The 27610-nt window shown below is 38.2% G+C and overlaps 1 long non-coding RNA gene across 1 annotated transcript; it reads left to right on the top strand.

Moving 5' to 3' along the window:
- The first annotated feature begins 139 nt into the window (after positions 1 to 139).
- Positions 140 to 23809, top strand: LOC127987151 (uncharacterized). Its single transcript, XR_008161065.1, has 3 exons — positions 140 to 335; positions 2862 to 2927; positions 19164 to 23809. It is a non-coding gene; the product is annotated as an uncharacterized LOC127987151 (long non-coding RNA).
- Positions 23810 to 27610: the final 3801 nt, after the last annotated feature.

Raw genomic sequence — 27610 nt, 5'->3', positions numbered from 1 at the left:
CACTGATGTTTGCAAACAACACTATGACACAATGCGCTGGTATTTTACTGATACTCTCATAGCTCTGATCAATGGTCCCAACACAAGCTGTTTATATGATGGTGAAGATGGGAGATTCAGAGACAGACTGAAGGTGGACTATGAGACTGGATCTCTGAACATCACAAACACCAGACTTGAACACACTGGACCTTATGAAGCAGAAATCATCAGAAGTGAGAGTTCAGGAAAAACCCAAAGCTTGAACAGAAACCCCAAGTGCGATAGCACGAAAATGTACAAAAAAAACATTAACCCTGAAGACATCATAATTTCATTCAGTCTGACTGTCACTGGTGAGTCATTTAATGTCATTTACCCTGAAATAACTGATTTTTCTTTTTAGTCTGTTCGAACCGTGATCTTCAGACCTGTTTATTGTCTTTTCTTGTATGTTATTGTTCATCTACATAACATATTTTACTGCACTAACTGGTTTCTTGCAGAAGAAAATAATGTAAAAAGAAATCAGTTTTCATTGCCAATGCCATGCTGTTAGTTTAGTATTAACATTGAATAAAATAAGATTTTTCCCTTTGATCACAAATATTCTGTGAATACTTAACACAATATTATTTTAAATATAATATGAATAATTGGTCATTTAAGACCATTTTCTAAATGCTTAACAGTCTTAAAACCTCTTAAACTCTGCAGACCAGGTACCTGGTCCGAAAATAGCATGCCAGATGTGTGTGTCTCATTTGCATATCCTTCCTTATATGGTATATGCCCATAAATGGGTTCATTTGAAAGCTTAGAGTGTTTTCTTTACAAAGAATACCATTAATTGGGGTTTTATGATACATAAAGTAGTCAAATTAAGCTAAGAAATATATTCCCCCCCCCCCATAAATTTCCATCTAACGATTGCGAATACGTTTTCGTAAGAATGTGTATTTAAAATATTTTTCACAAAACAGTCAAGTCATATATCACAAGAAAGCTCTCATTCTCAGGAATCTATTTATTGTGTGACAATCACAGATCGAATGATCTTCAACAGAATCGCGATGTAAAATTTCTCACCTCATTGCAAATTATTATTTATACATTTTGCACCGCTTCAGTCAGCCGCAAACAGCCACGCATACCTATATACTCGAAAAAATCTTTTAGAATAGCATCTCTTCTTTCAAACAAGACCATTTTTACGTTTCTGCGTGCTTCCATTGCTGAGATATAAAGCGTTTTGTACAAGTGCGCAAAAGCGCTCCAAGGGCTGTATTATTGACAAGATCTCTAACTCATATTGACGGGTCTAAAAGCCTTTCTTCTGCTATAGACATCTGATCTCTTTTGTGAAGCGCTATTTGTCCTAATAGCTGCCATTCACAAGTCGTTCCCTCCAATCGAAGGTGTGAATTCAGCACCAGCGGGGGGGACAGGAACTGGACAGCGACTGCCCACTCCTTTCCGCCGGAATGACGCAAACGAAGCGCTGGTCTCTGGTAAAAGGAGTTTTTGGCTGCTTCTGAACAAAGAGCACGCGAGGAAAAACTACACGCAGGGATTCGCCGGATTAAAAATGAATAATATTCATAATACAAGTTATGGATTACCAGCGTCACCGTGGAGAGGTCAGGACGCGCATCTGGTAAGCGTATACGCGTGCTACTCGCTTTCATACATTTGATTCTTTATTCTGAGGCTTGGAAGCTCCGCTAGCAATAAGCTAATATGTTTATTTTCATAACTGTGCAGTGTTCGACCGCATCTCAGTGACTGTACAGTAAACAGTACAGTACTGGGGGAATAAACATAAATTAGTTTGTTGACGCTCCGAAGTTCGCGTAGAAGCTTTGGGGAGCGTGTTAATGCTGAATCAGAACCGAACCAACATACACGCTGATAAAACATCAAAATATTATATATGAAAGAGACAGGCGAGGTCTCCCAATCTTTACACGATGCAGAATAGACATAAATGAAACGATATGAAGCTGGAGATTGTGGATTCTATTTTAGATTGTGATAGACCAGATATTTTTTATAATTTTATGCATGTTGCTATTGTGTAATTTGACTTATTCTCTTTCAAAGACTGTTCAGAAAACCCACACACAAAAAAAAAGCACATTGTATTGAGATGGTTCATCATATGTGAAACAACATAAATAATACTATTTGTCACAAACAGCAGCTTTTTATGTAACTTCTGAGTGTTTTCTGTAAAATAATATACAGAGATCACATTATTCCATACTGCAAGTGTGCAAAAGATGACTTCATACTTATTTAGACTAAAATTTTATACAAAAATTTTATTATTCCTTCCTTCAGTTGGAATAGAAAAACTTTTGCATAGATTAGGATAGAAATAAATTTATGTTTTCCTCTAATAGCTGACAGGTGGAAGAAGCACAAGACATTTGTCTGAAGTTGCCAGCCCCTTCAATGCCTGAGTTATACCATTTCAAACTTCAGTTTACACAAATAAAATAAAAAAGCGCCTTGTTTTTTTCCCTATTTATTATAACACAGACAGCATATATTGTCATTTTTATCAATTTCAACAGTGTTTTATGTAATTTCAAAGGGTTTCCTTTGAAATTATACCAAACTTTCTGAGCTTACACTGTAGCATTAGTATAGGCAGGCATTCAAAATTAGGTAGGAAAATGAAAAATAGCATTTGTGCTTAAGAGGTTAATTATAAAAAATCACTCTGACTAGAGATGTGTTTATTCATCTTTATCAGCTGATACACTACAGGAAGTTTATTTCCTGTTTTTAAATGATGACATTAATGACGGTTTTTTTCTTTTATATCAATTCTGGTGTTCTTTTGTGTTTCATTTTTATTTTCTTGTGTTTTCTAGCTTCTGATTCTGGCAAAAACAAGAATGAAGCCCAAATAGTACCAGAGGACAAAGAGATGGAGACAAGTATGTATCATCCTCCTTTTTTATTTGTCAAATTACTCAAAAAGTATTTTACAATGTAATCATAAATGTATATTGTTCTGAAGGTGATATATATATTAAAATTAAAATTATATTTATGCATTTAGCAGACGCTTTTATCCAAAGAGACTTACAGTGCATTCAGGCTATACATGTTTACATATCATGTGTTCCCGGGGAATCAAACCCCCAACCTTGCGCTTGCTTACTTGCTAACGCAGTGCTCTACCAGTTAAGCTACAGAAACACTATATAATAATACTATATATATATATATATATATATATATATATATATATATATACAGTATATATATTTTTTTAAATCAATAACAGCTTAATGCTTAAAAACACTAAAAGGAAATATTTAAGAAAAAATATGAATTGAAAAAAGTTTTACATTAAAATGAATGCAAGGGAACTTAAAGGAGAAGAGGCTTAAAGGTCCCGTTCTTCGTGATCCCATGTTTTAAACTTTAGTTAGTGTGTAATGTTGTTGTTAGAGTATAAATAATATCTGTAGAATTATAAAACTCAAAGTTCAATACCAAGCGAGATATTTTATTTAACAGAATTCGCCTACAAAAAACGACCCGTTTGGACTACATCCCTCTAGGTCCTGCAGGAATGACGTCACTAAAACATTTTTTTGACTAACCTCCACCCAGTGGTTAAATTGGCTTTTGTAGGGAGGGGGAGCCCTTATTTACGGTGGTCATCATTAAAAATTGCGCCAAAAAATTACTTGTGTTTTACACCAAAGGGGCTATTTTTCCAGTATTAATGTGTAAGGTAAGGGTGAGTAGTTATTCAAACAAAGATAAATACTTAACCATTTTTTATAATTTTTTTCCTTTAATGTTAACAAGCAGGCAATGGATTTCAACCTCTGAAAACATATGAAATTGAACATGTTTGAAAATTTTGGTTAGCAAATATGTGAACATCTTTTTAAACAAGAAAATTATGTTGATTTAAAAGAATCAGGGCCAATTTCTTTGGCAGTTTATGTTATATTTGATTAAATCACACCGACACTGGAGGTTAATTACTCAACTCAATGCATTATGAAACAACCCGAACAACACTTATGCAGACGTGTGACGTGTGCAGACATAACAGCTTACACTTTAAATACATCACATTTACTTAATCACATACTACAATTCATGCATTCATCAGCTTCCAAATAGGAGTAAATGCAGGCTCCTCTGGTTTATGCTGTCTTTGTCTACAGGCAGCATGGTCTGCTGACCTCCTTGTCATCACCCACTTCCTTACAAACTTAGTTGGGTTCCACAACTCTAGTGGTGGACCCACAAACATTACAAACATCAAAGAGGACACATTGACAATCTTCAGCTGATTTCTCAGTGGTGAAACAATAACATTCATTGCTGAAAATCCCCTTCCACATTCAGCTGTGCTCACAGCCAGTGTATCTACTGTGTGTTTTAATTTCAGAAGACCCTCTTTTATTGCTATGTTTGGGTTTTCCTTGTAGTCCCTGAAACCTTGTTTGACACTACAGTAGTTCATTGCCAGACTATCACACAGCTGCCTCAATTCTTGTTCTCCATACAGCTGTGGCACTGGAGAAGGCAAGGTGTCAGGTGACAACACATTTATTTGATTAAAAAGCTCCAGCTCATGCTCTGGGACCATCCTGGACTGCATGCTACAACTGAGTGCATGAAAAAACTTTTCGTGATTGATTTTCACTTGTCTCCCACCAGTTTTCAATGGAACCCCCTTAAAAAACACCATCTTGAGCAGCCTGACAGGCAATCTGGTAATGAGGGCCTGGTGTCTGCATCATTGCTAAGAAAACATCAGCTTGCCGTTTATTTTTTTTTTAAACCTTCTGAGAGACGAATTTCTCTGTTTTGTAATGCTTCAGACAAGTCTTTAAGCTCTTCTAGAGCATCCAATATTAGTCCCAAATTGACAACAAAACCCTCTGAGGATAATTTAGCTGCAGGCCCGTCATACATACACCTTTTAGCCGAAGTCCTGGATGTATCTTTACCAGCACTAATAAAGTGCAGGTGCAAAGCACCATACATATTCCAGACAGCCTCAACTGTCCTGTAGGAAGAGGCAACCCATCTAACATTTAACACACAACGGACCGCAGCTCTGATTGGTTGTTTCTTACCGGGACTTTTTTTTGTGTTTAAAGTAAACAAAATGTATATAATAAGCGAGTACACCATGAATCAATTTACCAAACCGTGTTTTTAGCCTGTCCTGAATCACTAGGGTGCACCTATAATAAGTGTTTATATTCAGACTATTTTAGATTGCTTCAGGGGTACTGCGGCGGAGTAACCAAGTACTTTTGTGATTCTTCATAGACATAGGCAAGGCAAGTTTATTTATATAGCACATTTCATACACAATGGTAATTCAAAGTGCTTTACATAAAAGAAATTAAAATAATAATGAAGAAAAATATTAACAAGAATAAAACCAAGCAATTTTAAAATTATTAAAAAATTTACTCATTTCAAATGAATTTTAAAACAGTTAGAAAATAATTTTACGTAAAATAAAATGAATTAAAAAAAAAACTGAAAATATAGTGCAATCAATTCGGACATTGCACAGTGCTCATTCAATAAATGCACAGCTAAACAGATGATTTTTAAGTCTAAATTTAAATGACTAGTGTTTTAGCACATCTGATCTCTTCTGGAAGCTGATTCCAGCTGCAGGCGGCATAGTTACTACAGGCGGACTCCCCTTGTTTTGTGTGAACCCTTGGTATTTCTAACTGACTTGATCCTAGCGATCTGAGTGCTCTGTTAGGTTTATATTCAGTGAACATATCTGCAATATATTTTGGTCCTAGGTCATTTAGTGACTTATACGAGTAAAAGTACTTTAAAATCAATCCTAAATGTAACTGGAAGCCAGTGTAAGGACCTGAGGACTGGTGTGATATTCTCAGATTTTCTGGTTCTAGTCAGAATCCTGGCAGCAGCGTTCTGGATGAGCTGCAGCTGTCTAATGGTCTTTTTGGGAAGGCCAGTGAGGAGCCCATTACAATAGTCCACCCTGCTGGTGATAAAGGCATGAACTAGTTTCTCCAAGTCTTGACTTGAAACAAAACATCTAATTCTTGCAATGTTTTTTAAATGATAGTATGCTGATTTAGTTACTGCTTTGACATGACTACTGAAACTAAGGCCTGTCTCCAGAATCACACCAAGATTCCTGACTTGATTTTTAGTTGTTAGACCCCTAGAGTCAAGGTATGCATTCACCTTGAACACTTCATCTTTGTTTCCAAATGCAATGAAGTCCGTTTTTTCCTTATTTAAGTGAAGATAGTTCTGGCACATCCAACTATTAATTTCATCAATGCATTGGCAGATGGAGTCAATGGGGCTGTAGTCATTTGGAGATAAGGCTAGGCAAATCTGGGTATCATCAGCATAGCTGTGATAGGCAATTTGGTTCTTTCTCATTACTTGACTTAGTGGGAGCATATACAAGCTAAACAAGAGCAGTGCAAGAATTGACCCTTGTGGGACTCCGCATGTCATGGACATCCACTTAGACTTATGCCCTCCTATACTCACATAATAGCCTATCCCTTCTAAGTATGACCTGAACCATTTGAGAACCATCCCAGAAAGCCCGACCCAGTTTTCAAGTCTCTCTAATAGTGTGTTATGATCGACAGTGTCAAACGCAGCACTGAGATCTAGCAATACCAGCACCGATATTTTGCCAGAGTCACAATTTAAGCGAATATCATTTGTTATCTTAATGAGTGCTGTCTCTGTGCTGTGATGCGGTCGAAAACCAGATTGAAAATTGTCCAGGTATCCATTTGAGTTTAATTATTTGTTCAACTGATTAAAAACTACATTTTCTATAATTTTGCCTATAAAAGGAAGATTAGATATTGGTCTAAAATTGCTCAAAATGGTGCTATCAAGACTGCTCTTTTTCAGGAGGGGCTTAACAACTGCAGTTTTTAGGGAGTTTGGAAATGTCCCAGAAAGAAGTGAGGCTTTCACCACTTCTAAAAGATCTGCTTCTAAACAGTTAAGCACACTTTTGAAAAAAGATGTGGGAAGTGTGTCAAGATAGCAGGTTGATGATTTTAGGTGCTGCACTATGTCTTCCAGAATTTTGCTATCAATTGCTTCAAAAATAGACATAGTAACTTTTGATATTGTGGCCAAATCTGTCTGATCTCTACATTGCTTGAGGATGTGCCAATCGCCTTCCTGATATTGATGATCGTCTCAGAAAAGAAGGATACATACTCTTTGCATTTGCTGTCTGAGAGCATTTCATTGGGAATCTGACTTGGGGGGTTTTTCAGTCTCAACAGTGGCAAAAAGAGCATGAGTGTTATTTAAGTTACTGTTTATAAGGTTTGAGAATAAATTCTGTTTAGCTGTGGCTAGTTTCACATTAAAAGCATGAAGGCTGTCTTTATAGATGCTATAGTGAATTTCAAGTTTTGTTTTCCGCCACATCCAAACTGATTTCTGTCTGTTTGTTTTCTTACTGACTATTATTGGAGCAATATCATCAATAACATTCTTAACTTTTGAGTTAAAGGAATCAAGGAGAATATCAACAGAGTCTGCAGAAATGCTTGGTGTTAAAGATATAGCCTCCATAAATAGTACACTTGTGTTCTCGTTTATGCATCTCCTTCTGACAGAGGCCGATCTAGATTCAGTGGTAGCAGACATCAAAATATCAAAGAAAATACAGAAGTGATCAGATAGTGCTATGTCCTTAATAACAATGGATGAAATGTTTAGACCCCTACTGATGATTAGATCCAGAGTGTCTCCTCCTTTGTGTGTGGGTCCATGCACATGCTGAATCAGGTCAAAAGTGTTTAGAACCGTTATCATTTCTTTTGTAGTTTTGTTTTCTGCATTATCTATGTGAATATTAAAATCCCCTGCAATTACAAAACAGTCCAACTCTGAGGAAATCATTGATAACATTTCTGTGACCTCTTCAAAAAAGGCTGGAGACTATTTTGGAGGCCTGTAAATAATAATAAACAGAATATGTGGAGTACCTTTTAGCACAATCCCTAGATATTCAAAAGACAAGTACTGACCAAATGACACTTGCTTGCATTGATAGACATCTTTAAATAGAGCAGATATACCCCCACCTCTCCTAACAGTCCTGCAGACACTCATGTAAGTGAAGTTAGGAGGGGCTGCTTCATTTAGGATTGTTGCACTGCAGCTGTCGTCAAGCCAAGTTTCATTTAGAAACATAAAATCCAGATTGTTTGTGGTTATAAAGTCACTGATTAGAAATTATTTATTTTTTAGTGAGCGAATGTTTAAAAGTGCTTACTTGATGGCAGTGCTTTGTGTCTTTACATAAATCTTAGTTTGATGCATAATAGGCCGCAGATTAGAAGAGTTTGCCCTTCGGCTTGAGATGGCCTTAGACTTTCTATCACGTGATAAAACTGAAATAGAGAAAGCTACAGGCACACTGGGTTCCCGCTTGTTCTGTAAGCATTTGTGAATGTTGCTGCTATTATAGCGGGGACCCGACACATATCATTGGGAGCTGCTATCACTTGTTTTTGGTTCACCTTCAGCAGATAGAGGGTTTGGGCCCAGGCGTTGACGCTGTGGTCGAAGAGCTCTCGCAGGAGCAGGGACCACAGGCTTTGGTGGTTGTAGGGTCCACCGTTATTTTGTTGATATCTGCGGGCTTGCAGCAAATGAGTGAGAGAGTTTAGTCCCAACATACACCAATTCCTCCATTTTCTGTGAGAAACACAGAAGTGGAGATGCTGGAGAGAGGGATAATGTGTCTGGTGAAATGGGCTGTGTCTCTGGTGTTTCCGTTGGCTGTGATGTGTTGTCCTGCCTCCCCTGGCTGTTTTTCAGAAAGTCATCCCTGGGTGCTGAATCTTGTAGCTGTTTTGATACATCACAGTCTGTCTGTGAGGAGCTCTGTGCGCAGGGCTCAGCCGGGATAGTGTGTATCAGCAGTGATTGTTTTGGCTGCTTGGTGTTATTAATGTCCTTGTGGGATATGTCAACCACATGATGACTCGGACCCGGTGTGTGTGTGCTGAATGGATTGACACACTCTGCTGAAGGATGATGGAGGGAAAAGTAGATATTGTCCTTAAACACTCTAGCACCAAGTTTGTTTGGGTGGAGGCTAGGGCTGGGCGATATATCGAACGATATGATCATGCGCATCTAATCAGTAAAGCTGCTTCCGTGATCACCGCTAAAATCTCCATAACCTGCTTATAATTGGAGTGGCATTTAATAGACAGCAGAGGTGGGACTTTCAAGTCACAAGCAAGTCTTCAAGTCATATCCAAGTCCTCAAAGGGTTAAAGTTAATGAGATAATTAAGTGATTAATTAAATGATGATTGTACATTAGTGATGAACTTCTGCTGTTAACAATCAACATCACTGAAGTAAAGCGAAACACAAGAACTACAACTGAATTTAGCCACAGCCTTCAACTGAAAAAAAAAAAGTAAAAGAAAAAAAAAACACTATGTCACCATAATTGTGGTCAAGGTTAGCTTTAGGTAGTCTCTTGACCCTTTTACTAATTCAAAGAAATTTGATTCAAAACAATTTCAATATTGTTTTCACTACAAACATGTATGCATTGCTGAGTCAAACCTTGTAATGACAGATAATCTTATGCTTTTTCTGTTTATAACTCATGGTGATTTGGACATCATGAGATAGTCTTTTTTGGCTTATTGACTGACATTCATCTTTTACCAGAGTTGGGACTTTCAAGTCACAAGCAAGTCTTCAAGTCATATCCCAAGTACTCAAAGGGTTAAAGTTAATGAGATAATTAAGTGACTAATTAAATGATGATTGTGTAGTAATGATGAACACCTGCTGTTCTTGAGAATTACAGAGGATCAGATGTTGATGTTTTATTGGTTAAAGTGATGCAACCATAATGGAGATCAGTGTTTGCTTTAGTGGGGCTCTTGACCCTTGACTGTCATGTTAGATCTCTTTATGTAGCATTGCATGAGGTGCTGTAAAGCAGAGAGAAGAAATTAATCTGTATGTGATAGGTGGTCAGATTACAATCAAATTAACATTAGCTCTATTTAAATTAAGCATAATCAACCCAGTAAAACTACACTATGGAAAAAAAATTAAAGTAAGTGAATTTTAAATCTACTAAGTGCATACAAAATTTGAAAAACTGTACTCTGTAGACACACACAGACATCAAGAACCAGCATATGACTCTCAACAGTGGTGACAATCAACAAAATGTTGCATGCTGGGTAAAACCTTAGTAAAAACTCCAGTCATGCACTGCAGTATGAAAAATTGTCACCACTGTTGAGGATCGTGTGATAAGTGTGTTAGTCTAAAAACCTGAACTGATTGTCTCTTTCTGTGTCTTTCAACAATGAAGCATTGTGATTTTTTTTTTTTTTTTTTACTTCAGTTCAGACAGTAATAGCTGAGTGTCAGTCTACTATCTAAAGATAAACACAATTTCATGATGTTCACTCATCATGAGTTATAAGCAAAAAAAGCATGAGAGCATAAGATAAGATGTTACTGCAAGGTTTGATTCAGCAATGCATACATGTTTGTTGCGAAAACAATATTGCAATTGTTTTGAATCAAATTGGTTTGAATTAGTAAAAGGGTCAAGACACTACTTAAAGCAAACCCTGACCACAATTATGGTGGCATAGTGTTTTTTTTTTTTTCTTTTACTTTTTTTTCAGTTGAAGGCTGTGGCTAAATTCAGTTGTAGTTCTTGTGTTTCTACTTCAGTGATGTTGATTGTTAACAGCAGATGTTCATCACTAATGCACAATCATCATTTAATTAGTCACTTAATTATCTCTTTAGCTTTAACCCTTTGAGGACTTGAATATGACTTGAAGACTTGCTTGTGAGTTGAAAGTCCCACCTCTGATAGACAGAGCCGTAGATCGCTGACAAGCCACGCCATATCGTGTTCATTATAGAAGGCGATTCATCTGCGATAATGAACGCGATATGGCGTGGCTTGTCAGCGATCTACGGCTCTGTCTATTAAATGCCACTCCAATTATAAGCAGGTGATGGAGATTTTAGCGGTGATAACGGAAGCAGCTTTACTGATTAGATGCGCATGATCATATCGCTCGATATATCGCCCAGCCCTAGTGAAGGCCATCTGGTTTAAACAATTGTCTATGGCCCCAGAAAAGATTGAAGTTGTCAATGAAATTCACTCCTTTTATATTACAAGATCTTTGTAGCCATGTGTTCAGCCCAAACAACCGTGAAAACATATTTGTTCCACTTGCTGGGAGTGGTCCATTTAATGAATGACTGAACTTTGAGTCTTTGAAGTGTTTCAAAGAGTTCACTGAAGTCCTTCTTAAGGAGTTCTGACTGCTCTTTCCGAATATCATTCTTTCCCACATGGATGATGATTCGATTTGCAGTCTTGTGCTTCATCAGAATGTTCTGAAAGTCCTTGTTCACATCAGAGACCATTGCTTGAGGAAGGCAGCATGTTGTTGTAGTCCTACTACTGATGTTTCTTATAACAGAGTCACCCACTATCAGAGTCCTTGGCTCGGCTGCGCTCTGAGCTGAATGCCGCTGTCTGCTCGACCTTGAGCGCCTGTTAGTAGCGGTGTTAGCTGCTGGCTGATCCAATGGATGTTTAATCACATTTGGGGATTCCTCACCCACTTTCATTAATGCTTCAAATCTGTTCTCAAGATGTATAGGGGGTGGTTGAATGCCTGTATTCACAAGCCTTGTCATAGTCGAATCTGGGGTAGAGAAGGATACGGCAGCAATATGAGAAACTCGTGACAATCTGATGTCTCTTGTTCCTTTGGGTCTCGCTCCCTGTTTGTGCCATCGATTAGTGTGGCGATCAGTTTCGGCTTGTTCCTCTACACCTGGTATAAACTGTTGAGATTCAGAAGAGTCATGGGACTCACCAGCTGTATGCTGAGAGGGTCCATGACAACGGTCTGCTAAGTATTCCGTCTGTTTTGGAAGTCCAGCAAGTAACTTCGTTTCAAGAATCACAATCCTTTTTAGAAGTTTGCAGCAGTTCATGCAACAAGTAGATCCAACTGGAGGCATTTTTTCCCTCTTCTGTTTGAATGTAGGCAGTTGTTTTCCCATCTCCGGAATGTAAGCTGCTGGCAGTGGGAGGCGGATTCAACACAGTGGCGAGGGATCTTCAGCAGCGCGTCCCTCCTTCTCCCGGGTTTCGGCACCACTGTAATGATAAAAACTTCCTAATCATCCGGAAGAAGGAGGCGGGAACCAGCGCACAATCAAAATGAAACTTTAATATTCAAAATAAACACAAAACAGCGCACCAGCCCCTCGCGGACGACTGGTGCACGCAAATAAAAACCAAAACATAAAATATGGCCCAGGCCTGGTCCTCTCTCGTCCTTCACTATAGTCGCTCCAGTTTTATATCCTTCCATCTCCTACGTGGGACTCGATACTGGCGGTGGGGCGCAGATGCAGCTCATCTCCAATCACTACACCTGGCCTCACTCCTCGTTCCCATGCCTCTCGGCCCCGCCCCACTCGCCGCACTCTTATTGTATAATGTTAGTTAGATTTGTTTGGAGCATTATTACTATTTCTTTTGAAAAGTAATTTGGTTTAGTTTACTTTAAATCCATTTAGAGTGGTGTTTAATTTTTGTAATTAGTTTATTTCCTTTTTGTTTTCTTTTGTGTTATGAATGGTGTTACCAAGTCATTGTAGTCGTAAGAGAAGAACGATATTGCACATTCTAGAAAATAAATCAACCCTTTTTTTACTCTGGCTTCTAGTTCATTTATTTGAACCACCTGGGTGAATGAAAAAAAAGAGATCAGATCATTGTTAGGGTCCCACATCCCATATTAAAGAAGCCTGAGTGCAAATGGTTCTATTGTTATAGAGTGTGTATTTTGTGGGGTGGAGAAAGAAACGGTGGTTGCAACAGACCAATAATTTAATTTTGTTACGAGCGGCGATCCTCATCCATCCATGAGGCTCAATCTGCTAGTCCTAGATGGGATGTTGGTGTCTGTCCATCTGTTAACATCCCACCATCTGAACGTTATGTTTATGTTCCACGTGAAAGAAAGTGTCCCAGGTTTTCTGCGAGTAGGTCAGTTGATTTGTTGACGGCAGAAGAACGTAAGAACTTGACAGTTATTTGTAACCCAGACCACACCTTACGTGATCAGTTTACTGAACACATGCGTGATAATACCCTTCGTAGGGAGCTGAAATGACAGGTGCGGTTAAATGCTGAGATGTCATTCCTGGAGGGTTGTGGTGAGGCTATACAGTGGGCAGATGAGGGAGGCACTCTAGTATAAGACCTCAAGCTCATTCTTGTACTGCAGATGTTCAGGTGGTGGGTAAGTATAGGTCAAATAAATTTTCCTCTGACTCCAATAATGAATTTGTTGAGCTTAAAGATTGTCTCCGTAAGCAACAGGCACAGCTGGATGCTATTTTGAAGCACTTGAGTATAAATCCAAAATCCAGGGTGAAAACTCCCTGCTTACTGGACAATGGTTCTATGGTGTCAATGGTCACAGAGAACTTATTTGAGTCTGCATTTCCTCTGCATATCAGGGAATGTTTGAAACCTTGTAGCTGGTTGCGGTTGAAGGCTGCAAATGGGCTGGACATTCCCTATTGTGGCTATTTGGAGCTGGAAGTCGAGGTTTTGGGTAAAATTCTCCCTAAAATGGGGATACTAATTATGAGAGATCCACTAGATCCTCTTATATGGCAACAAAAGCGTACAGTCCCAGGTCTCTTGGGCATGAATGTTTTGAATTGTTGCTATCAAGAGCTTTTTTGTCAACACGAAGAGCGTTTATTTTCCTCCCCAGCAGTTAAGCAAGCCGGGAAGTAGTGGAAGCAGGCCCTTTTGGAGTGCCAAAGTTTAGCTCTTACTGTTGAGTCTGGGTTCTTAGGGAAGGCAGTTGTAAGGGCAGGATCGGCTATACGTGTGCCAGCGGGTTCCCTACAATGGGTTCCCATAAGTGGCTGTCAAGGTATGGCACGTGTTATTATTGTATTCTTGGAGCCTCCAATAGGGGAGGACGGTATACTACCTGCGGATATCCTTACCTCAAAGTGTTTATTACCAGTAGAGCAGGTCGTGCTTCATGTTCCGGTAGTAAACTTGGGAGAGAAGGACCAATGGCTTAGGCCAAAAACTTTTTTAGGCCAGCTGTATACGGCCAATCTGCAGTCAGCTCTGGTATCTGTGTTGGGGAAGAGTGTGAATAGTCATGATATGGTGAGTTGTAATCAGGTCATGGAGGCAGGTAGCGGGCTATCCTTGGATTTCAATGAGGTGTAGGGCTGTGAATCTTTGGCAAGGCAGCGATTCAATTCGATTACGATTCATAGGTTTTCGATTCGATTCAAGAACGATTTTTGCAAATTTAGAACGATTCAATTCAATTCGATTCACAATTAAATTCGATTTGATTCGATTATAACAATTTGATTCTGCATTCTTTAAGTGCATTCATGGGATAATTTAAATGCTTCTACTAAATTCTTTAAATGCTTAGTCAGGGGGCAAATTACATTATTATGTGGGAAGTTGTGGCCTAATGGTTAGAGGGTTGGACTCCCAATCGAAGGGTTGTGAGTTCTAGTCTCGGGCCGGATGGAATTGTGGGTGGGGGTAGTTCATAAACAGTTCTCTCTCCACCTTCAATACCACGACTTAGGTGCACTTGAGCAAGGCATCGAACCCCCAACTGCTCCCCGGGCGCCGCAGCATAAATGGCTGCCCACTGCTCCGGGTGTGTGCTCACAGTGTGTGTGTGTGTTCACTGCTCTGTGTGTTTGCATTTCGGATGGGTTAAATGCAGAGCACAAATTCTGAGTATGGGTCACCATACTTGGCTGAATGTCAATGTCACTTCACATTATTATTATTTTTAACAGGGAATTATCTTCTTTTTAATTACTTTTAATTAGCTGTAATAAATCAAATACACTGCTGGACAATAATCAATCATTTGTAATCGATATTTTTTTCCTAATGGCAATTTTATGATTGTTTAATATACACTAGGCTACATTTAGCAATTATTTAAATTTTCTGCACAGAATAAGGTAGAAAATATACTTTATAGCTCCAGTACTGTAATAAATGTCAATTAGCACTGCATCATCCATAAATTGTTTGTGTTTTTTTTTTTTTTTTTTTTTTCATCAGTGCATCTGCTCCGTCCATGCAATAAATACAGCTGTCGACGGCTCCGGTAACTCCGTCGGCAAGATGCAGAGAGCCATTGACAAACTACAGAAAAGTAAAACTAATTCACGTTAGCATTACTGGCCACGAGTCCTATAGATCACACGTCAGCTGCGTCACAGACAAACGGAGCGCGAGCGCAATCCTGTGACAGTCTCAGGCGGTAAACAGTGGAGCGCGTGAAGGACAGATAAGAGGCACGATTCACGAACACACTTCAAGGTCTCCATTAATTTGTGCGTGTAGTAATTTAATGTGTATACATTTTGAAAGCTTTGAATCGCTATAGAAATCGCGATTCATTCGATTCTTAGCATTTTGAATCGATTACTGTCCAAGATCGGCGATTCACGATTCAAAAATCATGTTTCAAGATCGATGCGTATGAATCGACAGGGTTTGTAATCGATGCATCGAGAAAACGAGTGAATCGTTACACCCCTAATGAGGTGTCATGGACTTCGTTATCGACTACGCAGTCTCAGCAGGCTAAATGCCTTTTGACCCATTTTAGTTCTGTGTTTAGTAATGAAGGGGGTGACTTGGGGTGTACTCACCTAGTCCAACATGAGATTCCAGTGCTAGACAATGCTCCTGTTCGCAGCGTTATCGCCGGTTGCCCCCCTCTCAGTATGAGCAAGTCAAAACTCATATTAGTGAGCTGCTTGAATCGGGTGTAGTTCAGTCTAGTTCTAGTCCCTACTCATCACCTATTGTGAAAAAAAGATGGGAGTATCCGTCTTTATGTTGATTACCGCCAACTCAATGCAAAAACATGGAAGGATGCTTACCCACTTCCAAGGATTGAGGAATCACTTCATGTGCTAACAGGTGCTAAGTGGTTTTCTACTCTTGACTTGACGAGTGGGTACAACCAAGTCCCCGTGATTGAACGGGACAAGGAGAAGACTGCTTTTTGCACTCCTTTTGGCCTTTTTGAATACAACCGAATGCCTTTTGGTTTGTGCAATGCACCCAGTACTTTCCAGAGGCTTATGGAAAGGATTTTCGCTAATCAACGGTTCCAGTCCCTTTTGTTATATTTGGATGACATAGTCATCTTTTCTGGTTCCTTTGAACAACATCTTCAACGGTTGGAGATGATTTTGGGGCGTCTTCAACAAAAGAATCTGAAATTGAAGTTCCAAAAATGTAATTTTTTTAAAGAAAGGGTTAACTATCCTGGTCACATAATTTCCTCCCAGGGAGTGTCCACTGACCCAGAGAAAATCAGCACTGTATTTAACTGGAAGCGATCCAGTAATCTTTTGGAGTTACGCTCCTTTTGGGTTTTGCATCATACTACAGAAGGTTCATAGAGGCTTTTGCTCAATTAGCATCACCTCTACACAGATTAGTAGGGGAGCTCCAAGGTAAGGGTAAGAAGTGGGGTTCAGGCACTGATACCTTTTTGGAAGGACGATGGACAGAAGCGGCTGAGAATGTCTTTGTGGCTTTGAAGAAGTCACTGGTAGAGGCCCCAGTTTTATGCTATGCTGATTTCATGAAGTCATTCATGTAAGAGATAGATGCTAGTCAGGTCGGTCTTGGTGCTGTATTGTCTCAAGAATAGGAGGGCCAGCGGAGGCCTATCGCTTACGCCAGTTGGGGCTTGCGCCCTGCAGAAAGAAAAATGTTAAACTATAGTTCCATGAAGCTGGAGCTTTTGGCCCTTAAGTGGGCCATCTCTGAGAAGTTTCGGGAATACCTGCTGGGTGTCAAGTTCGTGGTGTTCACGGATAACAACCCCTTGAGTTACCTGCAGACCGCCAAGTTGGCTGCTGTGAGCAGCAGTGGTTCAGTGTTTAAGCTCTGCTTTGAACTGTAAACTAGCTTCGGAAATAGCGGCTCTGCCCTCTCGTGAAAAGACAGATATGCAAGTTCTTCAGGTGGCAGATTTGCATATTGCTGCATTTTCTGAAATATTGGCAAAGAGGAGTGGTCCCTACTCGTTATGAAAGGGCAAGGGAATCTAGGGAAGTAATGGAACTTCTTTGCCAATGGAAACATGTTTGACAGGTAGATGGCATTTTGTATAGAGAAGTCTTCTTGGCTCCAGGGAAGGTTAGAGTGCTTCAGGTTTTATTGCCTGAGGTTCTAAGGGAGGAAGTGTTGGAGGGCCTTCATGACCATCCTGGGTATCAAGGTATAGAGAGGACAACCACCTTGGTGAGGGAGAGATGTTTTTGGCCTAATTTGCACCATGATGTTGAGCAATGGTGTATCAAATGCGAGCGTTGTGTGGTCGCTAAAGCCTTATGTCCCAAAGTTTGTACAACCATGAGGCATTTGATGGCTTCAAAGCCCTTGAAAATTCTTGCAATTGATTATACACTGATGTGTTTTCTAAATTTACCCAAGCTTACCCAACACGAGACCAAAGGGCAAGTACTGTGGCCCGCATTTTGAAGGAGCGATGGTTCTATGTATGTGGTGTGCCAAAACACATCCATTCGGATCAAGGGCGGAATTTGAAGGAAAATTGCCACCTTTATGGGATTCAGAAGAGTAGGACTACAGCATATCATCCCGAGGGAAATGGGCAGTGCAAAATGTTTAATTGCACTTTGCATGATTAATTGCGTACTTTGCCCATCGAAAAGAAAAGGGTATGGCCATAGTCTTTATCTCAGTTACTTTTTGCCTATAATACATGCGCCCATCAATCCACTGGCTACTCCCCTTATGAACTTATGTTTGGCCAGAAGCCAAAGCTCCCTTTGGATGGCTTTTTTTTTAGGGATGGAGGAAGGAGGCACTCCAGTGACTGCCCAGGATTGGGTGGCGAGTCATCGATACGGTAGGCACTGTGTATAAGGTAAGACAGAAAGACACAATGGCGCACATGAAGAATGTCCATCGCTCAGATCTGCGAGAGCTTCCTGATTGGTACGTAACCTTAGATAAAAGTGAGGGTGAGGTAAATATTCCCCCTCCGGCAGGATTGCTGCCAGAGTATGACCATCAGAGACCATTTGCTGAGGAAATGTCAGAGGAAGAGACTGTGATTTTACTTTTATTTTGAGTGTCATTCTTATCATGTTTTCTTTTGATTTAAAATAAGATTTTCCTGTTTAATTAATATGTATTTCAGTTTAATGATTTGTTTCTCTTATTGTATTATGTTAGTTAGATTTTGTTAGTCCCTTTTTGTACTCTGGTTTCTAGTTCATTTATTTGAACCACCTGTGTGAATGAAAAAAAAGAGATCAGATCATTGTTAGGGTCCCACGTCCCAGAATTTGTGGCTGGCGTAGTCAGTTTGGTCGACAATGTAATAACAACTACGAAGTCTAGGTCACACTAGTCCAATCGCTTTTCCAGGAGGACAGCGTGCGTTAAGCTGGTGTCTAATCACAACACAGGAACCGCTGACACAATCAGAACTCATTACGTATTTCTGAAGGAGGGACTTCATAGAACAAGGAAGTCATCAGCCCGTTTTTATGACATTGAAAACAGCGGTATACTGATAGGTGAAATGTATGAAAAATACAGTGTTTTTTTACACGCGAAACATGAACACATGTTATATCGCACACTGTAAACACAATCAAAGCTTCAAAAAAGCGTGAAAAATGGGACCTTTAAATAAACAGTATATTGTAGAAACTTTGCTCAATCAGGGAATACACAGATAAAAAGATGTGTTTTCAATCTGGACCTATGAGGAGTTACTTAGAGGCACATCTGAGGTCTTCTGGAAGATGGTTTCATCTCATCATGTTTTAAATGAACTAGATGTTATTAACTGGTTTGATTTTTGTGATCTGAGAGCTCTATTTGATTTTAAATCATCTATAATATGAAATAATCTCTGTATGTTAATAGATAAATACGTTTTTGACATCTACACACTGGCCCTGTAAAGGTGTCCAGATAATATATATACAGTGAATATGGCATAAAAACAGATTCAGATCTGTCTCCAGCTGTTCCAGGTTCAGGTCTGTCTCCAGATGTTCCAGATTCAGGTCTGTCTCCAGCTGTTCCAGATTCAGGTCCATCTTCAGCTGTTTCAGGTTCAGGTCCATCTCCAGCTGTTGTAGCAGGAATTGCTGTTGTTCTGCTGCTGGCTGCAGCTGTTGGTGTTGGTGTGATGATCAGTCACTGCAGGAGATCCACAAATGGTAAGCATCACCTCACTGTAGTGAGAGGTATACCTTTTCATTTAGCAAAATTAGTGTTTAATTGTGTGGAATGACAGATGAGAAGAAAAACAAAGAAACATCTGAGGATGAGGTAAGATACTGCACTATTGTATTGTGTATTTATAGATTTGCTTTTGATTTCACTTGCACCAAAAAAATCATCCCAATAAGAAAAACATGTGAAACATGCTGATTTTCAGAGGCTGTAAATGGTAATGTTCATTTCTTGCTCTTTACTTTGTTAATCTTTCTTACAGACACAGAATGATAAAAGTCTGAGAGGATTACAACAGCTTGGGCAAAAAAGAAACTATTCTAAAAATACATAATGGGAAGAGAAGATTGTGTTTTGAGTAGGGGTGCTCTTTATTGGCTACCAATCACTATCGGCAGATAAACATGTTAGGATGATTGATTGGCGCTCTATAAAAGGCTAATCTCAAACTGATGATGCTGCCATGAGAGGTGTGGCACAACATGCATTTAAACTTTCACCTGGCTCTGCTTCCCTATCCTCCGCTGACTGCACGCGCACCTTCCCAAACTGACGAGGCTTTATACTTGACGTGTTTGCCGTTGAAATATTATATCAAATGATATCGTCCCTTAAATCAGCAGGAATAACGGAGTAGGAATGTTCTGGAATTATGTCAGATCATTTAATATGGTGTCCAACAAGCCGTTGATCAATAAGAAATCAGAGGAGAATTTGTGTTTGTTGTTAGCTGAATTTTTTTATTGTTTTTATTTTACAGTTACTTAACAATAAAGCAGATCATCCCAGTGAATTCAACTGAAATGTTTATATGAATTCAAGATAAAGGAGAACATTTTTGATAACTGAAATTATGAACACATTATTATAATTTATTTTTCAAAAATTAAAATACACAAGAAAAATATCAAATTTCAAATAAAAGAGCAAACAATTAAAGTTATAATTTAAAATGCTAATGGCATTTCTCAACTTGAGAAACTTTTGAGTAGTCTGTTACAAACAATATTAAATACTGATGCTGTTGTAACAAGTCTTGAGATGCATAAAGACAGAGCTTTATGTGTCTCTTTTTTGTTTGCTGTTTGTCTAGAACCTCAAAAAGAAAAGCACAACATCAAATCTATGGTCCTCATTGTCCTGTTGCCTTGCCATTTCACTGATCAACTTTCAGTAGTGCTTCTTTCCATCCAGTGAACTAAACAGCAGGACAAGGTTTTAGCTAAGAGTTTTCTCTTAAAACCCATTCACAAAGCTGCTGAGACACACTTTTACTAAGAAATAGAGAAAAAAGTCTAAAGCTAAGAGTAAGGGCAGGGTTGACCTTGCTGCTGTGGATGATGTCAGCATGCTTACTAACTATGCACACAGTGATTGGCTGATAGTGTGAGAGATTTATTCATGGAAATATTGTAGAACACAATATTGTGTTACCGCATTCAAATAGAAGCTTAAAAAAAAGTAAATTGCCACATTCAAATAAAGATTTTAAAATGCAGGATAAGTGACTAATTAAACAAGTATATGTTCAACTTATTGTCAGCCTCTCACATGTAGGCTTCTCAAAAACAATAAGTGGATATTTATATAAACAGCCTTTTAATTAACAGAGTAGAATAATCATGACTGATAGAAATACACACAGGAATGTAAAAGAAAACCACACTAGATGCAGCTGTTACTTCTTGCACGACTGGTTAATGAAAACAAGGATATAATCAAAGGAAAATTTGGAGTAATCTCCAAAACCAAAGGTGATACCTTTTTTTAAAAGGTCATTATCATCTAATGTTTCAAAAATGTTTACATTCAAATGCAGATTGCTGCCAACACACATTTTAGGATAGTTTGTGACTTTTAGGAGCTAGTTTTAGATCTAAAACACTTTGTGAAATACTCTTTGAGCAAAGATTTAGGAATCCTAAATTTAGGATGGACACATCCATTATTTTTAAGATTTTGTCCTAAATCAGTGAGTTATGAACTACTTTTAGCCTTAAGATGTTTTGTTAATACATCCAGATATTCAAGATTCTTCTAAATAATACAGGGGTATTTTGTAGTTTTCAAGCTAAACAATAGTGTGTTTGGTTTATCTCTTTCTCTATTGTTTGCAAAAGGAACATAGCTATGAACGTTTCAGCACAATAAATATTGTCCATGTAAATTACATCGGCTGTTCAGCCAGTATCTCTTCAAAGCTGTTCATGTTGACAAGTGCAGCGTGAACTGTTTGCTAGAGTCACAAAAAATGCAGCGAACACTGCCACACAAAATGAGTTTCCGTGCACAAAGCAAACTTCCGACAACACGGCGATGACGTCATATTTTCCATCCGCACACAAGCGAACTTGCTGATGCATCACTCTCTGTACGGCACAGGTGAAATAATTAGCCTAGGTGATGTAAAAGAGCAAACCAGTGATTGGACCAAAGCACTGCGAGGCAAGGGAGGGGAAGACTAAAAATCTTTCTAAACTTAAAAATCTTTCTAAACTTAAATGCATTTTTTGCCCTGTTCGTGTTATTTTACTTCTTATTTTACTACTTCTACATATCTTCACTTAATTATCAGTAAGATGTTTAATATATTGACATCGTCACTTCCACAAAGCAATTTCTGTATTTTTATTATTTTACCTCTATTGCTGCTATGTAAAACCCTGAACAACCTATTTGCAACATTGCTCTCTTGTACAGTCCTGCTCATCTTAATATTGTTTCCAGTATACTGTCCTGCACTTTATATTTTATTTTTATAAGCATTTCATTTTATTCTTTTTTTTTTCACTTCTGGTCATATGCTCTCCATAAATAAAAATCTTGAGGCAGTGAGGCAGCCTTTGTGTTTACATAGATACTTTATATAAAATGAATACATCATTAGTATCATAATCTACAGCAATGTTTTTCCAGAAATCATGACCCGGTTACTTCAGAAAATCCACAGTTTCTACATGAAACTGCTCACAACAAATTTGTGGATGACATGATGCTGGAAAATAATATACAAATGAGAAGGACAACATTACCTTGAGCAATCAAGCAAGGGATGCAATTGGTAGCTTCACAAAATTGTTAATGTCTCACAGTTAGCTACTAACTTAATACAGTACAATTAATACAACCACTGTCTGTTTATGGTAAAAAATCAGAGCCCTTAAACCTACCCCCCGTGCTAACGGTGGATGCTAGCCATGGTTCACCAGCGTTTTGCTCATTGTTTTTCCAGTGGACCACCAGCAGCAGCCGCAGTTTTCTGACAGTGGTCCGCTGACGAGCCTCTGGTTTATAATCATTGTTTGCTGGTGGTCCACGGTCGGTCCGTGGTTCATAATCAGTTTGATTAAGCTAACCAAAATGTCCTTGCACACAATAATGGATCAAAAATGATATACAATCAATTTAATTTCAGTGAACAGATTAAATATACAAATTTACTGTATTTACAGTATCAGATGGTTTCATCCAATGTGACTTTCATATAGAAGCATTTAGATCACATTTTTGTACCAATACAAAAGTCAACCACAAAATCAAAATATTGTGCACTCAAGTGAGCTAACCACTAACAACATGACAACAGAAGCTACAACTCAACTCTACTTGGTTACTTTTAAATGAAATGCATCATCATATTCAAAAAATATATTTAATTTGTCATTTCAGAATTGTGTGATGCTCACAGTCATATGGTCTGTATTGTTGTTAATTTCTAATTTTATCATTTAAATCTCCTGTAATTAATTGTCAAAGAAAAGTCCCTACAAGTTCATGTAGTCTTTGAACAGATGTTTTTATCCAAAAAAAAAAAAGAAAAGAAAAAGAGCAGTTTGTTATAGTTCATGTAATAAGTACTTATTAGTTTGTTTTTTGTTTTATTTTTAAACAGTAAGTGAATGCTTTGAAAAATATATTTGTACCTTATGTTCTTCTTGAATTATTTTTGTGGTTTGCATTTACATCACAAATAAATGTCTTGTCTAAATTTATACAGCAGATGCTTTGTGATTATTAAAAAGATGAAAATAGCTAAAAAGCCCATTTATCAGAAACAGAATCAGTTCAGCATGCTGATTCAGATGAAGGAATGTTTGTAGCATCAAAACAAGGACAAAAAGACACCGTTCACAGCTTTTACTTTGACAGAAGTTGACAAAGAAAATATTTATAATAACTTTGAAAGCAGCTGCTGTTGTAGACTCTGGAAGTTCAAATCTTCATTTTCTAGATAAGAAAATGACTTTTGATTATTCTGTATGTAAACTTGTACATGCGAAGATAAGTTTATTTGTTGCTTTCCCCCTTCAGATTAAAGTGTGTACTGCTCTGATTTATATTTGAGATATTGCTATTTTAGTAAAATCCTTATAGAAAAAAAAAAAAAAAAAATAGGAAAAAATACTTCCAGAACTAAGGCTACTGAAACTGTTGCTATATTGCACTTATATTGTCTCGTAATAAACTTTACACTTGGTTTTAAATAAACTGTTTAATGCTGCAAATGTTTCTATTCAACCATAATTTAAGTCTGAATCAGAATTTTGTTTAATTAATTAATTAATATGTTTATTATGGCATTCCTGCAGTTATAATACAGGCCTGTGTATGATTCATAGATGTATATGAGTTCAGTCGGTAAATATTCAGTTTCAGTTTAATTCTAGTATGATTTACTGATGTGACAAATATTACATTTGTATTTTCATGGTTGTTGCAAACAATTATAAAACAAAATGTAAAAAGCAACATTACATAAACTGATAAAATTTAATGAAAACTGTAAATAACTAATAAATGTACAGTGCATACTACTTATTATTAAAGAAGAAAATGAAAGATTAAAGAATGTTCATCATTTTGGATACCAGATGTCTCCTAAAACACCAGATTAAGGTAATGAACCCTTTCTGTTTAAATTCAATGGAAAACAGTAAGAAAAGCTTTGTTTCACTATCACACAACACTTTTATACCAAACATATTTTCATCTTTACAATTAAAACTACAATATGTCAGACTATTTATGATATTTTTTCGTTTTCTTTTATCCTCTTGTAGATCTGACGTCATTGACCAAAACAACCACAGCAGCTGCAGTAGCCACGCCCATCAGAGCAGAGATGACCAATCGGATCACAGCTTCAACAGTATCACAACAATGGATGTGGACTTCTGTAAGAAAATAAATAAAAACATAAAAATAATTTTTATATTTTCAATGAGCTGACTTTAGTCTAGATGAGATGTAAAAAAAAAAAAATCTTCAAAATCAAGCCTGTAGAAAGACATGAGTAGGCTTAATGATGATAGAAGCTCATTCATCATTTTATTTAACATTCATTGCATCTTAAGCTATCAGTATTGGTTTGTTAAGGCCAATTATCCAAACAAGTTTATTTTAGCCCCTTGAGGTTAGCGGTGCATGGAGTCATTCCCGATGCACATGTCCATAAAGCACGCACAGAGATGCGGTTTCAACAACAAATCCCGTGGTTTATTAATCACAATCTCCGGTTTACTTTCCAAACAAGATTACAACAACAACAACAACAACAAAAAAAACTTATAACAACTTAAAAGCTGTACCATTTGCATGTGATCGAAGAAACTGTTGCTCTCCACCCTCTAACTCTGTTTTCTCAAACAATGCTGCTTCCCTATTAACACACCTGTGTGCCCTAATGACACATAAGGGAGGAGGAGCAAATCCATTCACATGACAAATTAGTGCAAAATCTGAAAAAGTTTCCTCATATTTAAATCATAATGTTCAAATCATATATTTAAGCACAAAATAAATTAGAGTTAATCAAAAATTGAGATATGGCTCCTACATCCTGGCCCCTAATTGTTATTGCCAATGGCAGAACAATTACCACATACAAAATATACAATGGAGCCAAAACACATAACTGATACAATCTTGACATATGTTCAATATATCAAAGCAAGTGTCTTTCATATTGCATTCTGTTCATCAATATCAGTACATCGTCATAACTTTCAATACAATCACCTTGAATCCCCCCACAGTCCAAGTCCTACAATGTACACTCCCCTTAAAATAGGGAAACAAAGAATCCACTGGGTGCAAATGTGGTGCAAAATTGAGAAGTCAATCTATGTGTAGATTGAGTGTATATGTAGCACGCCATGGTATGTGCAGGTTTGTCAGGATATGTGTGAAAGCGTGCTTATCAAACAGGCCATAAAAGGCTGACATTTGTATTGCCAGTCTCTTAATCTGAGGGTTCAGATTCTAGAATTAAGCAGAGTTTGGTGATTGGTCTTTGGAGCGTGGTGGTTTTAGTTTACACCAAAACACTGCGGACGAGTCCTTCAGTCCCTGGCAGGGTCTTTACCACATGACCCAAAGGCCACGAGTTTCTTGGTGCTGTATTGTCTATGATGACTACTACGTCATTAACCTTGAAGTTTCTCTTGGTATTAGTCCACTTCTGACGTTGCTGCATCAAAGAAAGATACTCAGTGGTCCTTCTTTTCCAGAAAATGTCTGTGAGGTATTGCACTTGTTTCCATCTCTTCCTAATATACAAGTCATCCTTACTGAAAACTCCAGGTGGAAAGAGAGGTTTAGACTTCAACTGCAGAAGGTGATTTGGTGTCAGGGGTTCAAGGTCATTTGGGTCACTTGACACAGTCGTGATGGGCCAGTCATTGAGAATGCATTCAACTTCACACAGAAGTGTTTGTAACATATCATCGTCAAGTGTTTGTTGTTTTAGCACTGAAAGCAGTGTTTTTTTACCAGCTTAATTAGTCTCTCCCAGACTCCTCATAAGTGAGCTGCATATGGTGGATTAAATATCCACTTAACATGATTGCTAAGCAAAGCATCTTGAACTTTCTGATGGTCTATTTGTTTCAATGCGGACTTTAATTCCTTTTGTGCGCATACAAAATTGGTGCCAAAGTCCGTCTTGATGGTCAGGACTGGTCCTCTTCGACACAGAAACCGCCGAATAGCATTAATACAATAGTCTGAGTCTAGTGTACTTGCTATTTCAAGATGAATGGCTCGACTTGTCAGACAGGTGAATATGACTCCCCATCTTTTCACATGAGAGCAACCTCTTTTAACTTCTATTGGTCCGAAATAGTCAATACCTACATGTGAGAATAAATCAGGAACAACACGATCCTCTGGTAGGTCAGCCATTTTCTGTTCTCCAGCTTTGGCCTGCATTCGTCTACAAAAGACACATGATTTTATTATCTTTCTAGCAGAAGAATTAGCAGAAGGTAGCCAGAACCTCTGACCCAATTTTGAGAGCATGTGACCTCGTCCTGAGTGCCCAACTTTGTGATGGATATCAGGCAGATTCAGTTTAGAGACATGTGAATCTTTCGGCAGAATAATTGGGTTCTTTAGACTCACCGGCAAAGCAGCTTTATTTAGTCTCCCTCCAACCCTCAAGATGCCCTCATCCATTACTGGATTCAGTTTGTATATGGAGCTGTCTGATTTGATGTATTTGCCTTTTCTCAAGCGTTGAAGCTCTGAATCAAAGTAACGCTGTTGTTCATAGCGAATGATTGCCTTTTCAGCTTCGTCCAAATTTTCCCGGGTTAATCCTTATTGCTGAACTTTCCATTTTGAACCATTAAGAGCTTTATTTTTCTGAATTTGAAGCATTAGAAGACCTTTAGCCACCATGCAATAGCTCTCAGCAGTTTGCTCCATGAAGAGTAATACTCAATTATTCTGGCAGTTGCGTTGTTCTGTAGGTTCAAGCAATTAATAGTAATCTCTCTTTTTACCTCTATGTCACCCAGTGAGATGTAATTAAGATCTTCTGGTGCTTTGGGCCATTCAGATTTTTTTTTTCATCAAGAAATGAGGTCCGTACAACCATCTAGTGGAATTCAAGAGGCATTCTATTTGTAATCCACGTGAGGCATCATCTGCTGGGTTGTCTCCAGAATATACATACATCCACTGACATACCTGTGAGAGGTTGTGTATCACTGCAATTCTGTTGGCAACATAAGTGTGAAATCATTTTGTTTGGTTATGTATATACTCTAGTACTACTGTACTGTCTGGCCAAAAGATGGAATCTTTAAGTTCTATATGAAGTTCCTTTTGCAACATTCTGTCCACTTTTACAGAAAGTGTTTCCGCTGCAAGCTCAAGTCTTGAAACAGTCATCCGTTTCAGGGGTACTACTCTGGCTTTTCCCAGTACAAAGGTAACGTGAGCATTATTG

This window comes from Carassius gibelio, chromosome B22, assembly GCF_023724105.1.
Source record: "Carassius gibelio isolate Cgi1373 ecotype wild population from Czech Republic chromosome B22, carGib1.2-hapl.c, whole genome shotgun sequence".
NCBI classification, from domain to species: Eukaryota; Metazoa; Chordata; class Actinopteri; order Cypriniformes; family Cyprinidae; genus Carassius; species Carassius gibelio.
This window is presented reverse-complemented; position numbering and strand designations above follow the sequence as displayed.